Source organism: Mercenaria mercenaria, chromosome 4 (assembly GCF_021730395.1).
Source record: "Mercenaria mercenaria strain notata chromosome 4, MADL_Memer_1, whole genome shotgun sequence".
NCBI lineage: Eukaryota > Metazoa > Mollusca > Bivalvia > Venerida > Veneridae > Mercenaria > Mercenaria mercenaria.
Genome location: NC_069364.1, coordinates 79,876,818 through 79,896,871, shown reverse-complemented (window position 1 = coordinate 79,896,871; position 20,054 = coordinate 79,876,818).

Sequence of the window (20,054 nt, the reverse complement as noted above, 5' to 3'; positions counted from 1 at the left end):
ACTTAGAAACAAGTGACTGAATAAAAAGTTAAAATGAAATACAGGGGGAGGGGAGTAAGGGTGAGGGTAAGGGATAAGGGTTACCAAAATACAATATCTAGAAACTGAACTTAAAGTAGGATATAGAGACAGAGGAAGGTGGTGGTGGTGGTGGTGGTGTGTGCGTGCGTGCGTGCGTGCGTGCGTGTGTGGAGGGGGGGGGGGGTGGGCACTGAAATATAGTCGCTGTATTAATATGAGTGTGTATAATTCAACAATGGATAACTTGGTTAGTTTGTAACTGAAATAAATCGATATCAAATAGGTATGTTGAGTAAACATCCTTTATCAAGTACATAAAATTCCAGTGGTTTCTATGGAAGACCATTACTGACAGAATTTATTGAATCACTCTTGTAACAGGTAAGGGTATATATAGATTCTGTGTACTAAGAAATTGCCTACTATATTGCAAAATATTTTTCGTGCTTTTATAACAAAGAGAAAGGTATCTAAGTTACTACAACATATTCATAAACCACTGGAACATAGTTGGTTTTACCAGCGTTACATAGGCGTTTTAGATAATACTCAGAGGATTTGAGCACTTTAAAATACCTCATGTATGGTCTTAATCAAGCCATGTCTGCTATTAATCTAATGCTTTTTATGCTTTCATATGATCTCTTTACAGGTTTTATTAATGTATCAACAAACGATTATAGTTTTGTTGATATGCACTCAGTTTTTTTTTATCTTTAAATGGTCACACGGGAGAAAAGCAGTGTTTTTAAAATGGTAAGCCTAAAACAACTGAATGGTAGCCTTATTATAATCAATACGAGTACAAATGGCATGCAGTGTATGCGAAAATTCTAGCTCAGCTTTTATTACATTACAATTTAGGCTCATTATGTCAAACAAAACATTCAAATACAAATTAGCTAAAATGATTTAATGTTCGCAGGCTACAGCTTATAGGATATATATTCCTCTGTCAGTTAATTCGGTTTGCCAGAGCGTGTAGTCATGTGGATGATTTCAATTAACGTAATCAATATATTAGAAATAAACTTCTTCAGCAAGGATACCGTTATTATAAATTGCGTAAATATTTTGCTTATTTTTACTTCCGTAATTCAGATTTGGTTTTAAAATTCAGAAGTAATTTAAAGACACTTCTGCGAGAAGGTACTTCAATACCCGATTTTTAGGGGGAGGTGGTTTACAAACTTCGTAAGATTTTAGGTCATGGTAATTTTCCAATTGTATTTGGTAAAATTATAAAACGTTTTATAGAAAGGTTATGACCCAACTGTTTTGAGGCACACTGCATGTTTAGTGTTCAACCCAACATTTGGGCTCTACGTTTTCCTCGACGAAATTTTTAAGTCTATTGGATTGAAAAGTTTTGACAAGTTAGAACATTTTTGTGTTTTATATGTCATGCCTTCTGTTGCCATGCGTGTTTGTTTTACGGATTCACCTAGCGGTAATACTTTTATTAGTCCTCTACTGGTTGAAAACTAGTTTCGGGGGCTATAGGATTGCGCTTTTCCATCCGCCCGTAATTACGCATTCTAGCATAAAACTGCTATTCTTGTCACTTTTAGGGGGTGTTTTAAAGGAGAAAAAACGTGTGTTAACAGAGACATTCTCGCACTCGCGTGCTGTTATAACACCTTTTCATATATGCGCGTTCCGTGGCAAAGCGTAAACGTCATTCGGCCCCAAAACGGATAATTGAAAACGAAATGACGTCAACGTAAAAAAAACAACTCAGATATTCCCGCGCATTTCGTGGAAATGTAATGACGTTGAGTGTTATTGTATTCGTTAATCAGCTTCTACGCGTTTTATGCTAGAATAGCGTTAGCGCATGTTCATTTCGTGTTATAACATCTGCAGAATCCCTCGGGATACGTTGGTACCCTCGCCCTAACGGGCTCGGGCACCAACAAATCTCTCAGGATTCTGCAGATGTTATAACACGAAAAAACTTGCGTTATCCCTACAGCATTATATATCGTCTGCATATGATTCTACAACAACTTCGCGCTGAAATTAATTATTCCACAAACTTAGTGAAAAAGACATACGTGGGTTCATCAGTTTTTTATTTTACATAAAATGTTATATACGTCATTCAAAAGATATATTCATTTATAGTAAGTATTGCCTTGCACCTGTTTTCCCTTCTCAAATTTATAATTATCACCGCAAAATTTACATAAAAAGTAGCAATAATGGCAAAAATTTTACCTGAGGTGCATGCACCTACTTGACTTTTGACATTGTGCTTACTAAATCCTTTCGGAGGCGAAAGACCCCTTGAGCATTAACAAAGAATGCAATCACAAGCAATTTCTAGGCATCATTTTCAGAAATATAGGCTGACTAGAACGGCCCTTTAACCTTTATGACCGTTATGTTTACATTTTCTTAGGAATTCATATTGATATGACGTCAAGGAAATGTGGAACAGTTGGTTGTAACAAAGCTGGAATACAAACGTAAAGTCGATATCTCGTGTATTTTAGCGGGTCGCTTCCCAAGGAAAACGTTCGTGGGAAACGTGTTGTTTTGCAATGTTAGAGCGTGCCGCCGCTATTTGCCGATATTGTTGTTTCAGACATCTTTTTAACTTCAAAAGTATGAAACAGTTAATCAAATAAAACGATTTCAAAGAAGGAACAAAAACAAATATGTTATATAAATTGTGGTTCAGTCATTTACATTTTGTATGTTGATGCATGATTTTTTAAAAAAGTACGCATGAATGCATTCAGTTTCCACACACATACTCGGTGTAATTTGTGCAAATGTGGAGTTTTGCTAAACCCATGGCTAAAGGGCGCGGAGGGTAACATGCATTTCTGATATCGTCCGTGGACAGGCTTGACCCGAGTCTGCAGCAGTTTCATTTTGTCGTGTTGGGCCTGTTTTGCTACCACTTGTTTTATTTTATTATCACTGCTGTTTTATTTGTGTTGTGCGGCTGCCATAGAAAGTCTCCAAAATCTTTTTTATCCTTCAGCACGACAATTGGTTTGTGTTAATGGTAATGTTTAGCTTTTGAGCTTGAACATTGAAGTGGATAGTTACAATGCTCCCGCTTTCATAGTTATGGGTTGTTAGGACATTGTGCCTGTTTTGGGTTGTTTGGATATGGTATCTGATTTCCAATTTTGTCCTTTGACAGTTTTTGTGATAATGAAGGCTTAATAACCACGGACCCCCTATCTAAAACTCTGTTTACTTCTACTCATTGTGTTTTCTTTTACGGCTGGTCTAACATTTAACTCCGGATCATACGCCGCTTTTCATGGAATTACAGCTTATTGTATCACCGAAGGTCCATGTATACCGCCGGAATAACAGATCTGTAGATATCTGGTACTTGTAACATGTACATATGTTGCGTTTTGTGCTACCCGGGACTGGAGGGCGATCGTGAACAGGCACAATCTTTTTTTGTCATGTTAGGCGACCTGTGGAGTTTCCACTTATTCTATTTTACTATGAAAGAATAGTATACATGGGACTGATACATGACCAAATGATGTTTAGCGGCATCAAAATCTCATCATATTTAAATTGCTCTATTTGCAACTTATTTATAGAAGATGCAACAATGGACCTTGAAGCAATCCTAATATTTATGAATGCTTCGAAGGATCGGCTGCGCAAGATGTTTCTGGAAACAGATAGGCCATTTTGATTTTTAGACAATCAAAACTATCGTGTAAAAAGTAATTTTGGTTAAGTTCTACCTATTGATTTTTTGAGCTCAATTTAACTTAGTAACAGAAGTTTGAAGTCTTAGGTATCCTTCCCAAATGTGATCAAGATATGTTTGAAAATTGGCTGAATTATCAGGAAAACCATTTCTTCGAAATTAAAAGTAATAAATCATTCTGTAATGAAATAGGACTATAATTGTGTTGCTGTTTTAAAGTTTGTTTACGGATATTCAGGTCATAAACATCTCAAATTGATGTAACATTCATATTAGTTGGAAAAGAACATATTGAACGTCAGCCTTATTGTATCCTTTTGCCACTTTTATGACATAATCATAAATGCAAAGAGAAGGTAAAAACAATTTTATCATCACTTCACGCATTATAATTTTAAAAGGTTTATAACTAAAAGGTATATTAGATCGTTGCTATGTTTATATATGGTTTCGACGCAAATTGGTAGTTTTGCCACAAATCAGATGTATCAAATACTTAAAAGTGATATAAGGTTTTGCTTTTAGTCAGATAGCGAATTTTGTGCGGTTATATCTATATTTTTTTCAGAATATTCATTTAATGGCACATATTTGGAGATCCAATCTTATTTATTAATATTTCGCAGCTTTGTAACGCATTATGTCTTTTTCGGGGTTTATGTTGCATATCAAAATATTTTCGATTTACAAAATCTGGATGATACAATGTATATATGATGAGCATAATGTTGAAATGATATAGTTTGAATCCTCCTTTAGTGTATACAAAAAAAGTATGGCAATGACTATGTAAATAATTTTGGTTACAGATTAATAGATTTTCTACAGTTGAATATTATGTATATTTTAAACGAGAGAACGAGGAAAAGTTAAATGCAAGAATGATAGTGCTGTAGGTTATTACTTATGTACATCAAATCTGTTTAAGAATATATGTTTATTAGAAGTGTTAGATTTTAGTCTTATATATTTTGAACTATTGATATCATAAACCTCATTTACAACAACATAGGCGATACTTTAAAATCAGAAAATTACCGACCTATTACACTATATAGATAGACTAAATATATCGAAAGACAGTTTTTTCACAACCGCCTTTTACATCAGATACTCTGTTATTACTCCATCATTTGATTCAATACCAAAGTATTAACAGGAAAAATATTCTATGACCTAAAACAAATGTTTGATACAGTATGGCGAAATAGCCTTTGACAAAAACATTTGAATCTTGATATTATCGACAAATGTCTGACCTTAATCTGAGATATGTATCAAAACAATAACTCGTGCATTAGAATAAATTCTGAATGTTCCCAATTTTTTCTCCATGCAATGTTGATGTTCGGCAGGGAGAGAACCTCTTTACTCTTTTGTTTTCATTTTATCTAAATGGTCGTAATGATATCTTTTTCCAGAATAATTTTGAAATTGGTGTAACTATTCCAAGGTCTAAAAACGATGCATTACGTGCATTATTTGCTGATGAAACCGTTATATTATCAGAACCAGAAACAGGTCTGTAGAAAGTCGACCATCGCTTGAGCGTTGAGTTGCATGATCATGATAAATTACATCGACATTATCATTACAACCGACGACATAATAATTACTGACATCATTATCACTAATATCATCATTATATTCATCATCGTCATCATCATTATCAGTAGCAACAGTAGCTGTAGCAGCATCAATATCACCATCATCCAAATAAATAACAAAATTTTATCATTATCACGACGGCAATAGAAGAATTTGAACGGTACGAACTTTAATGCTTTTGAACAGTTCCCACAGGAAGTTGTTGCCAGGCGCCGAAAGCTGATACCAAAGATGAAAGAGGCAAGGGGGCAAGGAAAGAGAGCTTGGATTGCCTACGACACCCTCTACATTGACGGCCGTCCAGTCTAGAAATAGTGGCACGATGGGGGAGAACTCACGATCTTGTCGTAGAATGTAAATGGACTTACTACGTGCAAGAACGATGACCCTTTATTTGTTAACATTTTGTCAAAATATGATGTTTGTTTTTTATTTGAATCCTTGGACTAATTCTTCAAGTAACATTAACTTAAATGGATACATTTCTCATAAATACCAGAATAGAAATGCGCGTAGATGTAGCGGTGGAGTAGCTTTATTTTATAAAGAATGTTTAAAAGATGGAATTGAAATCATACAAAAAGATGGAATTGAAATCATACAAAAAGATGGAATTGAAATCATACAAAATCATCATGATTCAATTATTTGGGTGAAACTTGATAGAAATTTTTTTGGTGTTATGGAAGATATTTATCTTTGCGGATGTTATATTCTAAGTGTTGATTTCTTTGATTTATTAGAAAATGACATTGCCATTTATGATAAACGTGGTCAGGTTTTACTTTGTGGTGATTTTAATAGTAGAATAGGGTGTAAATCAGATTTTGTAATTCATGATATTGTAAACAAATCTACTGATGATATAGATTATGACCCAGATATTTTCTGTGCTAGGGCCTCAGTTGATAGATCACACAATAACCACGGAATTAAACTGCTTGATTTGTGTAAATCATGCAATTATCGTATTTTGAATGGTAGAGTAGGAAATACGAGTCAACTGATTTACTTTTCTCGTAACGGTTTATCAACAATTGATTATTTGCTTTGTCATGAACGAAATTTTACACTTATTAAAGATTTTACTGTACATGATTTTAACGAGTTCAGTGACCACGCACCTTTAACATTTTCTGTACACTGTAACAATAAAACAGTTGAACCGTTGTCATATACCGAGACTAAGTTTAAATGGGACGAATCGTTGCGTAATCAGTTTAGATCAGGCATAATTTCTAGCCTACCTTTATTTAACAGAATTATTGATAATATAGATTGTTCTAGTAATGATTCTGTAAATACTGCGTTAAATATGTTCACTGATGTTATTCGCAATGTTGCAGATCCTTTGTTCTCAAAGGAACACTTTATTTCAAACAAACCGAAATTTGAAGAATGTAGTAGTGTTAAGCATGCAGATTGGTTTGATGATGAATGTAAAACAGTATATGCCCAATATACCTCCTTGTTAGATATTTTCAATTGTGATAAGTCGGAAAATAATAGAATTCAATTGTTACAGTATAAAAAAGAATATAAAAAATTGATAAATCGGAAAAAGGGCCTTTTTGAAAATTAAAGTAAATGAAATCGAAGGATTGAAAAATCGCAGACCCAAAGATTTTTGGAAATATTTTAAGACGAATAATAAAAGTAGCGGCATGTTTGAGACTGTAAATGATGAGGCCGAAACATTTTGTTCAACACATGATTTTGATTTACCAAATACACGTTTCCCAGAATTAGATCAGTCGTTTACTGTTAATGAGATTAAAGCATCAATTAAGTTGTTAAAACGTAATAAAGCGCATGGAAGCGATTGTATTTTGAATGAATATTTAATTGAATGCGTTGATATTTTGGCACTAAATATATGTGATTTATTTAATGCAATATTGAACTCTGGCCATTACCCTGAGAAATGGACAGAAGGTATTATAATCCCATTACATAAGAAAGGCGATACTTCAATTGTTAACAACTGTAGAGGAATTACCCTTTTCAGTTGTTTATCTAAACTATTTATAACAGTTGTTAATAACAGAACTGAAACATTTTGTAATAACTTTAACATCATTTCGGACGCCCAGTTCGGATTCAGGAAAGGGCACTCAACAGTTGATGCAATATACATCCTTATGTCCTTAGTCCAAAAATATATTAACGAGAATAAAAGATTTTATGTTATTTATGTTGATATGATGAAATGTTTCGACACTATATATAGAAATGCATTATGGCTAAAAATGTTCAAATGTGGTATAGAAGGCAAATTATTAAGAATTATAAAAAAATATGTACCAAAATGTTAAGTCATGTGTTAAGCATTGTTCATCATACTCAGATTATTTTTGCTACGCTGTAGGCTTACGTCAAGGTGAGGTTATGTCCCCTTTGTTATTTTCCTTATTTGTAGAGGATTTAAATTTGTTTTTGCAGGATGAAGCTACTTCCGGTTTAAATATTGACGATATTATATTGATATTGTTACTATTTGCTGACGATATGGCCATTATAGGGAAATCTCCTGAAGAAGTGCAAAAACGTTTAGATCTTTTATTTAATTATTGCAATAGTTGGGGACTAAAAGTAAATACAAATAAAACTAAAATAATGGTATTTCGCAAACGTGGTAGATTATTACCATCTGAAAAATGGACATATGATGGTCAACAAATAGAAGTAGTGAACGACTTTAATTATTTGGGAACTGTCTTTAATTATACAGGAAATTTTAATTTAAATCAAGAACATTTATGTGGCAAAGCATTAAAAGCAATGAATATTTTATTTAATAAATGTAAAGAGTTTGATCTTCAGCCCAAAATACAATGTCAACTGTTCGATGCCTTTGTTGGCTCTATTTTGAATTACGCATGTGAGGTATGGGGTAATACTATGTCAAAAGAATTGGAAAGGGTACATTTAAAGTTTTGTAAACGTTTGTTGAATGTTAAACAAAATGTTTGTAATGCTGTAGTTTATGGCGAGCTAGGCAGATACCCACTTTTTATTAATCGATATATAAGAATAATTAAATATTGGTTTAAAGTCATCCAAACTGAAAATATTATCTTAAAATCTGTATACATGCAAGCCTTACAGGATTGCTACAATGGACGTACAAACTGGGTTTCGAATGTAAAAAGACTGTTAGACACATGGTTTTTCGTATGTGTTTGATAATCCAATCTCAGTCGATGTTAATACATTTATAGCTTACTTTAAAAGCGTTGTAATTGACACATATAAACAAGAGTGGTCTCGATGTGTTGCTAATAGTTCTGTATTAGATATGTATCGTGTATTTAAGCCTGTTTTTAAATACGAGCATTATTTAGATTTAGTACCAAAAACACTAAAACAGTATGTCACCAAGCTTAGAACTTCAGCTTTACCGCTTCGAATCCAAACTGGAAGATATGCTGGTCAGAATATCCCAAGAAATGAACGTTATTGTCTTTGTTGCAATGAATTAGATATTGAAGATGAATATCACTTTGTTTGTAAATGTTCTACCTACGCTAATATTAGACGAAAGTATTTGAAGCAATGCTATTACAACCGACCTTCTGTTTACAAATTCCACCAATTGTTAAATACAACTGATAAATCAGAACTTGTTTAGTTAGCATAGCAAACTTTGTTAAAGAAGCATTAGTTTTAGGAAACAATTGTCTTAATATTATTACATAATTATAAGTAGTTATCCTCCAAAATATTGATGTGTAAAAATTGTTTATCTTAACATTTCATTAAAATCTAGTCACACGACTGTGTTAATATGATACCTGTTATTATTATACATTCATTACTTTGTGACCAAATATATGTAAAATTTTCATGTGTTTAGACGATGTACACTGTGCAAGTCTTAATAAATATTTGTCTTGTCTTGTCTTGTCTTGTATTAACAAAACTATGTAACTGAGTTATTTGAATAGCAGTATTTCATTATTTTTATATTGTCCGAAAATGTGTGTTAATGTATTGGCCGTCCGTCCGGAGCAAAAGTGAAACAAACGATAACAATACTGACGATACCGATGATGAAACTTATGATGAAGATACCGATTACGATGGTGGTAACGACGATGATAATAATAATGAAACATTATAATGAAGACCTTTATGCCGATTAGTTTGCAAGTATACAGAAAAAACGTTCCATTCAAAGATATTTATCAAATTATACGCGCCCTTGCAACGCATTTTGTCGTCAACACAATTGTGTTGCTACCTTTTTGAGCCTTTACAGAGTATGGCGTGTAATGTGTTGCAATATTGTATCTTCTATAATTAGTGTCTATCTTTATATATTTATTCAATGTCTTAAAATATTTATTGTAAAACAGAAATATGTTTTCAATGTTTTCATAAATTTTTTACTATGTTTTGAAATAATTATTATAAAACTAAAAGAAGTCTGCAATGCCACAGAATATTTATTCAATGTTTTAAATTTATTTATTCGATCCTACAAAATATGTTTTTGCAAAATAAAAATATTTGTTGTATATCGCAAAATATTTATTCTAAAATTTAATATTTTTATTCAATCCTACAAATTTTTTGTTCAATGCAACAGTCATAATTTTGTGTAAAACTTAAATATTTATTGTATCTGCTTAAAATATCTGTTCGGGTAAATTGCTATATTGCGGCCAATCTGCGGAAATCTTCGGCGCATTTCATTAATATGCCCGTTTTGGAAAAGACGGACGTATTAGCCTATGTACTGGTGCGTGCGTTCGTCTATTCATCCGTCTGTCTGTCCGTCCGTCAAATTCGTGTCCGGAGCATAACTTTATAACCATTGACTTTAAACTTTGCATATAGGTAGATGGTGATGAGACAATGTATCGAGCACTAAAACGGCTCTTAAGGTGAAAAGTCAAGGTCACAAACTGAGCTAAAAGGTCAAAACTGACCATCATATTTGTTGTCCGGAGCATAGCTGTATAACCATGCAAGGTATTGACTTCAAATTCGACATGTTCTTAGGTGGCGATGAGAAAATATACAGAGTACTTAAACCGGCTCTGAAGATCAAAGAACAAGGTCACAAATTGAGCTCAAAGATGAAAGTTTAATTTCATGTCCGGAAATAAACAAACTTATTAACCATTCAAGGTATCGACATCAAACTTGGGGTGTAGGTATGTGGTGATGAGACGATGTGCAGAGAGCTGAAACCAGGTGAAACGGTCAAAGGTTACAGCAAGGTCAAATCTCCCCATCTTAGTTCATGTCCAGAGCATATACATCCCCCGGCCCACAAAATGTTTTTATTTTCATTTACACCCCCATCCCCATCTACATTGTACCATCGCCCCCCTACCCCACCAACCTCACGCTCCACCAATTACCCCCCCCCCCCCCCCACCACACACACACTTTTCCATTTAGCTTCTTGCCCTTTAGTATTATGTCACATCCAAACCACAAACACTCCCCGCACCCTGCATTTTTTTAAATTTAGTTTCTACCTCTTTAGTAAACTGTCTCCTGTCACCAGCACGGCACACACACATCCTTCTCCCCCTCCTCTCCCAATCCCTCGCATGCACCGCCAAAAATCTTTATATATGTGTCTTCTTTAAATTTTGCTCCCCTCCTTCTCTAAAAAAAATTTCATGCGGTAATAAAATTTGGCCGCATGACCGCAGAATAGGGATGTCTGCAAAATAGCAATTTACCCAGAATTCTTTCGAACAAATATTTTAAGCAGATAGAATGAATATTTACGTTTTACACACAATTATTATCGTTGCATCGAATAATTTTTTTGAAGGATTGAACAAATAATTTGAAAACATTGAATAAATATTTTGTCACATTGCATATTTTTTTTTAGTTTTTACAATAAAAATTTCAATAGATAGAAAAAATATACGAAACATTGAAAAAAAAAAACATATTTCTGTTTTATAATAAATATTTTAAGACATTGAATGAATATATAAAGATACACAATAATTATAGAAGATATAATATTGCAACACATTACACACCATAATAGAGCGTTTTAGCAAATCTATGAAATGAAAAATGCATTAAATTTAATTGATTATATAAGCAGCTGGGTAATTTGTGAATATTTTCTTCCTCTTTCTATGCTGCACTTGGTTACTTGTGTTACAAATAACGCCTTATAGTCTGAGTTTGAAATGCATTTTCTTTTAAAAAAAACATTAAAGGGGAAGATTCTAAAGAAAAACTGATTTTATATGAAAGTCATGATCTAGTCTTTCATAACGCTGAAAGATTTTTTTAATCGTTCCACTTTTGAAAAAAAGGTACATGTATGACAGTTTGAAACCGAAGAATGCACGAGCGTTTGTTTTAATGATATCCGCCATTTCGAAAAATGTTTCTCCGAACATTGCTTTCTAACAAAAGTTTTGCCAAAAATTAATGCTAAATAATTAAAATATGCCTAAACATGTACCATTTTATCAAATAGATTCTACATTTTGCCAAGGAAAATCACCCTTACCTTTGGCTGGCATTTGCCTTAAACTGAAGTAAGATTTACAATGGGGAAGGGGTAGATAATTTCAAATATCTATTAAAGTAGGTCAGGTTTATTTTTGCTATTTTCCTGACTGATACATATAATAATAAGCTATAATTGAAATAAAAGTTTTCAAGATAGCGCTTTATATTACCTAGAAAAAATAAATTGAAACAAAAAGAACAAAAATATCAATTCACTAGTTTTAACAGTTTTTTTTTCTTGATAAATTTCTTAGATGCACAGTGAATCCAACTTTTTTCTTTCCATTTTGAAGCATTTTTGTGTGCCATTAAAGCTGCAAAATAATATGAAAATTTGAAAGTCAGATTTTTTTTGTAGATCTAAATACGTTTTTTTTCATTGAAAATAAAGCGGGTGGGGTAATTATGTCAACATGTAAAAATGAAAGAGATTTGTTACTAACTTTTATGCGTATATAATACTGACATCACCTTGGGATATTATATATTTTATAAAGTACCACAATTTTTTTCAATTTCACAAAATTTCAGAAATGCTTAAACAGTGGGTGAAGAAAATGCCCTATAAAATTAAAACGAGATCGGTGACCTGTGTTTTTTATTCTCTTGTTTTTCTTGGAAACTAATGTTCTTCAAGCTCACAGAGTATGAAAAAATTCTTAGCGTTAGAAAAACTTCGTTCCTACATCCTTAAGGAAATGGCTGATGATGGAGGCGGCCATTTCAGTGTATTTATGACGTTATGACGTCATTTACGCACAACTTGATAATATACTTAGCAAATATCCATTAAAACAAATTAATTTCAGAAGTTTTTTTGTAGTTTATTATGTATAGCATGATAGTCTCTTTTATTCTAGCTAGAACAAAGTAGCATATTTTACAGAACAAAGGAAATAAAGTTCAAATAAATATCTGAAAACAAATCAAATCCACCATTTTGTTAAATATTTTAATAGAATTGTAATTTCACTTCTTTAAATAATATCAGAAGATTTATGAGACAGATATAATTTTATTGAAAAGAACGTTGCTTTCCCTTTAATATAGTATCAATACAAAATCTAAAAAAATGTAACCATGGGTAAGCCAAGGTTTGATTGGATAAGAACAACCAGGAAGAGCAGGATAGATTTGATTGGACAAAGTTTTCCTAGTTTTACAAATAAATTAGAATGTCTTGCCCCAGCAAATCCAAACAGAAGATATTCAGGAAAGGTAAGGTAAGATTTTTTTCCTTAAGGTAATGTTGCACAAATATGTGGGGATATCGGATGGAATCCAGTAATAAGTTTATGTTGGAAAACTATTATATTATATTGGTGCAAAGTAGTAAAGATGGATGAGACAAGATTAAATAGAAAAGTGTTTAGTTGGTCAAATAGTAAAAGTAGCAATAAATGTAAAATTGGAACTTCCGGGTGTGTCAAAGATGGAAAAAATATAACTGTGATAGGTTTTGTGACATTAATGGTTTTGCTAATTAAAGTGATATCTTAAATGTAATTTTGCCTAATATTTTCAATGAATTTGTAGAACAATGGCATTGTAATTTAAATGGTGATACTACCCGTAATGGTGTAGGTGGAAATAAGCTTAGACTGTATTGTACCTTTAAACAGATTTTGAAGTAGAACAGTATTGTAAGATTGTTTTAAATAAATCATATCGAGGTGCACTTGCTAAGTTTAGGAGTGGTACTGCTCCAATACATATAGAAACTGGTAGATATAACGGTCTTCCTGTTAATGGCAGAGTTTGTTTTAATTGTTCCACTACAGTTGAGGATGAACTTCATGTTTTATTACATTGTCCTTGTTACAATACTATTCGTACTGATTTACTGTTAGAAGCTTGTAGAATCAATAATAACTTCACAACTTTAAATGATACAGAGAAAGTAGCCTTTTTGCTGACAAATCCAGAAATAGCTTTACTATGTGCCAAAACCTGTTTTAGTATTTTTAGAAGGAGAAATCTTTTATACCATTGAGTAAGTATAAATGTATAAATACGTATATAAGGTGTACTAACTTGGTTGTACAGTTTTAAAAAAGAAATTTTGCTAAAACTTTTTATGCCTATAAAAGTTAGTATGAAATTCTTAAATATTTTAGCTACTTGTGAATAGATTATAGTCTCTCATATTTCTGATTAGAAAGGTTTGCATGTTTTAATGTAGTCTGATGTTATTTTAATATGTATGTGTATACTTATCATGCAAAGTGAGACTTAAATAAACATATCTTATCTTATGTGCATTTACTTTTGCAGGCTTTCGCTATAACGAAAGATAAAACAATATACATTACGATGTTATTTTCGCACCAATTATATTTAAGGACATAGTGACTTAGTTCTTGTATAAGGAGGCCTTGGTACAAGTCTATAATTTTATACAAAATCTTGCTGAATTGGCTATACTTTATTTGTTGCAATAAATCATTCTTATGTTTATAGTGTTGAATTCTGTTTTGTTTTTTGTTCTATTCTGTTAAGAAAATTGCGAAAAAACTAAAACATTTTTTTTGAGAAAAACTGCAAAGTAATTATAACAATTAATTTGTCAGCAAATAGCTGTTCATTCATACTTGGACTTCAACGGCACTGACCTCCAGATTTTTGCTAAAAAATGATCGTTCTTTCAAATTGAAGTTCGGTCATACTATGAACATTAGAATATGAGCTTTTGTTTCTAAACTATATTTTAAAAATGCCAAATCAAGAAAAAAGATCACCGCGTCGGGAATCGAACCCGGGCCGCCACGGAAATAAAGAAGTTTTTCGCTGTCGTTACCAATACCGCTATGGAGGATTTAGTGTTTAATATCTGTTAGATATAGATATTTATAATCGGGGCAGATTACCTTGAGTAAAGCGTTACAGACGCTTTTCGATTTTCGTCGTAGAAAGTAGTAAAAACAATTAATTCTCTTTTGTTTCATTAACATATAGTCCGCCAGTAAATAAGTTTCAAAGCATTCTTAAGAAATATGGCACTAATTTCCAGGTATTTAAAAAAAACAACCTTTTTTGTTGCCGAACGATCTGGGATCAGTGATTTTAATATCCCAGGCGGGGCCTGCGCTAAAGTAGGATTTTTTTTACATATACATGAACACCGGAACAAATTCTAATCATTATCTTTCCATGTAGACTCATTTCAAAATTAACTCAGAACCGATATTTTCATTTTTAATGACGTGGCTCTGCACTAATATTCTTTTATCAAATTTTGAATCAAAACGATATTCATCGGATAGGATTTGATTAAAGTGTTATCACTGTTATGACACGAAAGTATAACAAATAAGGAATACATTTATACTAAAATATTTGAATAAGTCAACAGCATCTTGTTTACGTTTGCGTTTAAAAACGGCTGAAATCGCATTTTAGAAGAAATTTCAATTATGAAAACATGTGATAAACCTGCATTGAATACTTTTCTAATTAAAAAAAAAAAAAGAAAACATTATTTTATGAATAAAAGATATTGCAAGATAAATGTTGTTTACTAAAAAGCATAAGTCAAATATTACAGAATATATTTTGTAAAATAATTAATGCTGTGACACACGTGTCATTGCCACATATTTCGAATATACAAAACCTAAATAATATCTCCATTTGCACTTTTTAATGATAAGCAAGTAAATATGGAAATTTCAATACCCGTTCTTCTAAAATAAAAAATTGTTTTAATTGTCTTGAAAATGTTTTGTAGTTATCAGATATTGGATTTTGCTATAGACTTTAATGGATGAAATACCGTTTTCATGTTTTAACATTCATTGTTCGTTGTTCATTTTTTTTAAATTAAACTATCTCTGCTTTCCTTTTTTTTATTTTGCCAATTGTATCCATCAGATAACTCAATATAGCGTGGCGCAAATTATATATACTTCTTTATGAAAAACATAATTACCAGCAACATACCTTTTACGCACAGCAGGTTATCCAGCGTCGAATAAAATGTAACACATTAATTTGAGAATTTTTAGAAACACTCATTGGTAACTGTGGAAATACATTTTTTATTTATCATAAAATCGTAAATAATCAGAATGGTTTATATTATACACTATTATTTCACAGCACATCTTTTCTGCGGTAATTATTAGCAAAGTTTAATTATACATCACCATGCTTCAGATACTTGAAGATTTATACTGAATCTTCAAACAAGATACTCTTTGACGCTATAATTATGAAAGTTTTCAAAGTTAGTCAATCAAAACCACTTTATGCACGATAAAATCTATTCATCTTGCAAAACGTTTAGGGCAGAAATGGCTTTAACGATTTATTAGGCACAGGTTTTTACTAAATTATTTTCACATTAGATATCAAAATTCTTAACGCATGCAATATTCAAATTAAACATAAAAAACTAATCGTGTATATAAAACGGCTTTCATAGTTAAAATAGAGAAAAGTGGAAACTTCACAGGTCGCTCAACACGACAAAAACGAAAATGTTGCAGGCTCGGTTTGATTGAGCCTGTTCATGGACGGTAATGGAAATGCATGCTACTGTCCACGCCCTCTAGCCCCGGGTTGAGCAGACCTCAACATTTACAGATGCTAAAAGTACAAAAAGCAATTTAGAGACATTCGCAGATGTATTCAAACGGCGGTGAACATGGAACCTTCAATGATACACGTGTTGAGGCGTGTAATTCCACGAAGAGCGGCGTTTGGTCCGCAGATAAAGTAAAGGGTTTGCCCCAAACGAGAAAACAATGGGCAGAACTAAACAAACTGGAATTTAGGAAGGGGATCTGAGGTTATGGAGCCTGCGTATCACAGGAACTGTCAAAAGACAAAATTAAAAAGCAGGCACCATATCCAAGGGGTGATTAAACAATACCCAAGGCTATGAAAGCGGGAGTATTGGAACCATCCAGGCCGAAATGGTCATGTTGAGAAACTAAACAGTACCAATATCACGACATAAAAGTCGTGCTGAACGATCTGAGAAGATCGAAATATAACAGCCCTGATTGAATGTACGGGGAGACTTTTTACGGCCGCCACACGGCACAAACAACGCTGCTGTGATAATAAAATAGAGAAAAGTGGAAGCCATATGCATAGTTACTTAATATCCACGTGTTTAAAAAACTGCCTTTTTGGACGGTTGTCGAAGACAAACCTGCCAGTGCAACCACACTCCCTCAGCCCCCACCCCTACTTTTCTCCCCCTTCTCCACTCCTGCACAAAAATATGCATATGAGAAAAAATCCTTATTGGATTTTTAATGATTTAGTAAAACTCCGTTGGAATAAAATAGTTCCCTACATGTTTCGCCCTGAAGAAATGCAACCAACAATATGATGATAAAAGAGTCTGCAAAATCATAATCAAGAGTGATATAGAGCTTACAATTTATTGTATTAAAACAGATATCGGTGTATTACAAGTTATCTTTTGATTTATTGATTTTGGTCGAAGGAATACGCATTGTTCGATCGCGAAACATCGGGCATATCCGTATTCTCCGAGAAAACGCTTGATATCGAAGTGCTGTATCTATATAAATATCCAAAAGCCAAATGCCCAATATTGCTCCAATGCCAAAAAAAAATCGCGCCAAAACTGACCACATGACGGGTCACGTGACCCCCTTCTTTGCTTCTTTGCCAAGAATGATGCCATATTAGGACGGTTGTCGAAGACATACCGGCCTGTGCAAACGCTTCCTCCCCTTCCAATAAATATATATATATGGGTATATACTTATTCGATTTTTTAATCACTCCGAATAAACTAGTTCCATACTTTAACAGTATTTTGTTGGCTTAAATCGGAGTCAATAGACGCTTGCACGTTACGGATGATTATGGCAACCCGCTTATTCTTTTGAACTGTGAATAAAAATGTAAATGAGTGTTTAATAATAAAAATAGTATCCGATATACTTACACTAAGAGCTATAAAAATAAATGAATTATATACTTCTTTGATTTATGCAAAGAACTATAAATAGCTCTTTGTTTTATGTTAATTTTTAATGTACGCTGCCGAAACTGAAATTTGTTATATAAATACATGTATATACATTGATCTGAAGAGAATCTACATCAAACTACAAAAAAGTCGGGGTATTAATTATTAGGCGTGAAAGTTTTGAAAACCACATGTTGCTGCTCTTTCCATTCACATATATTGAGTCCATAAATTTTAGAAATCATTGACCAGTGTTTTACATTTATGAAAAAAATTGTTGCTATACAAACGAAAACTTACATTCACAAGGTTCCTACTACCACCCCTACTCTATATAGATGAAAAATATAAACCTTTAAAAAGCCCTAGATCTAGACTGTTAGCAGTTTGGAAAATTAAACATGGGGTTTCGAGAATTTCTGAGTTCAGTGTTTTTCTTTGTGTAAATCTCTGATTAATAACTTTTAAAAAAGTTTTTGTTTTGAATTTTGTTTTTCAGACAGGATTTTGATTTTCTTCACAGGAGTACATATTGATTTTGATTTTGTGAGCAAAGTTGTTCAGGCGTTATTTCTATTTTCTGATGGTCGCATCAATTTACTTTAGCGAGATCCGTAACCGTACATAAACTCTCTAAAGCTGAATGTCTAAAATTATTTTGTTTGTGTTGGGTTTAACGCCATTTTTCAACACTATTTCAGTTATTTAACGGCAGACAGTTAACCTAACCAGTGTTCATGGATTCTGTACCAGTACAACCTGTTCTCTGCAAGTAACTGTCAACTCCCCCAAATGAATCAGAGTTGGAGGACGAATGATTTCAGACGCAATGTATTTCATCAAATCGTCATGGAGAACATACGTCCCGCCCAAGGATCGAACTCTCCGTAGATATGCCCTATACCTATTGAGCTAAGTGGGCGGGTACCTGAAATTAGTTACAGTGTTTTCTGTTTGTTTGCTGTTATATAACCTGTACATATACTTATTTTTTGTATTGTACTCGCACTGAATGTTTATAGAGTAATATAATAATTTTTTTTTTCATAAAATTTTCGAAATGGGCCGGGCCACGAGGAAACCTACATTTTGCGTTTTTAAGGTCACTGATTTTTAACTGTACAATAACATCTCTGGTAGACGGAGGATGGGAGACTAGCACTGGTCTTTCCCATGTATGGTGTTTCGGAAAACTATCTTTCTGTGAAAAAGGCCGAACTATTGTTAAAATCTAAAAGTAATCCAAAAGAACATAATAAAACTAGAAAATCTGTTGCAGGCTATCGTTGATTAACCTGGTGAACATGATAGATTCATCATCGATCTCGTATAAAGCCATGAAAAGTTCAAATGTAATAATATTTTAGTGCCTTGTTAAGTTTAATACAGTTAAAATGTAGCTGTAACTCGGACTAAAAACATAGTCTCACATCTGGTGCGCAATATTCAAGACGACGTATTTTTGTGTAAGTTTGCTATATATAACCTGCATATTGTGTTCATTTTTGTTTTGTACTTACACCGAATGGGGGTGGTCATATTAGCTAAATTTCCGGTCAAACGAACGGGTGGGATATGTATGTTAACGATTGTGTACAGTGCATTGTTTCTTAATGAAACAAAGGAATACTAGGGCTGTGTTCATAAACCATCTTAAAATATTTTGGTAACTATTTTTCCATAATATTCAAAACTTTTCCCTTTAGTAATCTCAGTTAAACATTTCACAGACATGAAAATGATTTGCGTTCACTGAAATCTAGAAAGTAAAAAAAAAATTTGTGATTACAGTCTCTCTCAGTTGAAAAGAAACAAAGATTGGAAAACAATTAATTAAAAAAAAAAACAAAAAAAAAAACAAAGATGCTTGAAGAGTCTACACCCAGCAGTGTAGCGCATAAAGGTATTTTTTAAATGCCTACATGCTGAAAATCCTATTTTATTTTATAACACTTAAAACTAGTCTAACATTGTTTTATTACTAAATTAAAGTTTATTGAATGTACAATGTCCTTTCTTTTCTCTTATAACCACGGTTGAAATGAGTTTGCTATAGAAGTGGTTAAGTCAACCTATATAAAGAATATATATACAATCCTGCTAGTGTACCTTTATTACAGAGTACAAATGTACAGTCTTTCCCTTAACCTTCTTTGTGACAATGGTGTCTAGTAATGAAGCCTGTATCTGTCACTTGTGCACCACCTGGAACAATACAAACGTAGGCCTCCTACTGTTCTTTATCTAATTGTTAAATTGAGCTCTAGTGTG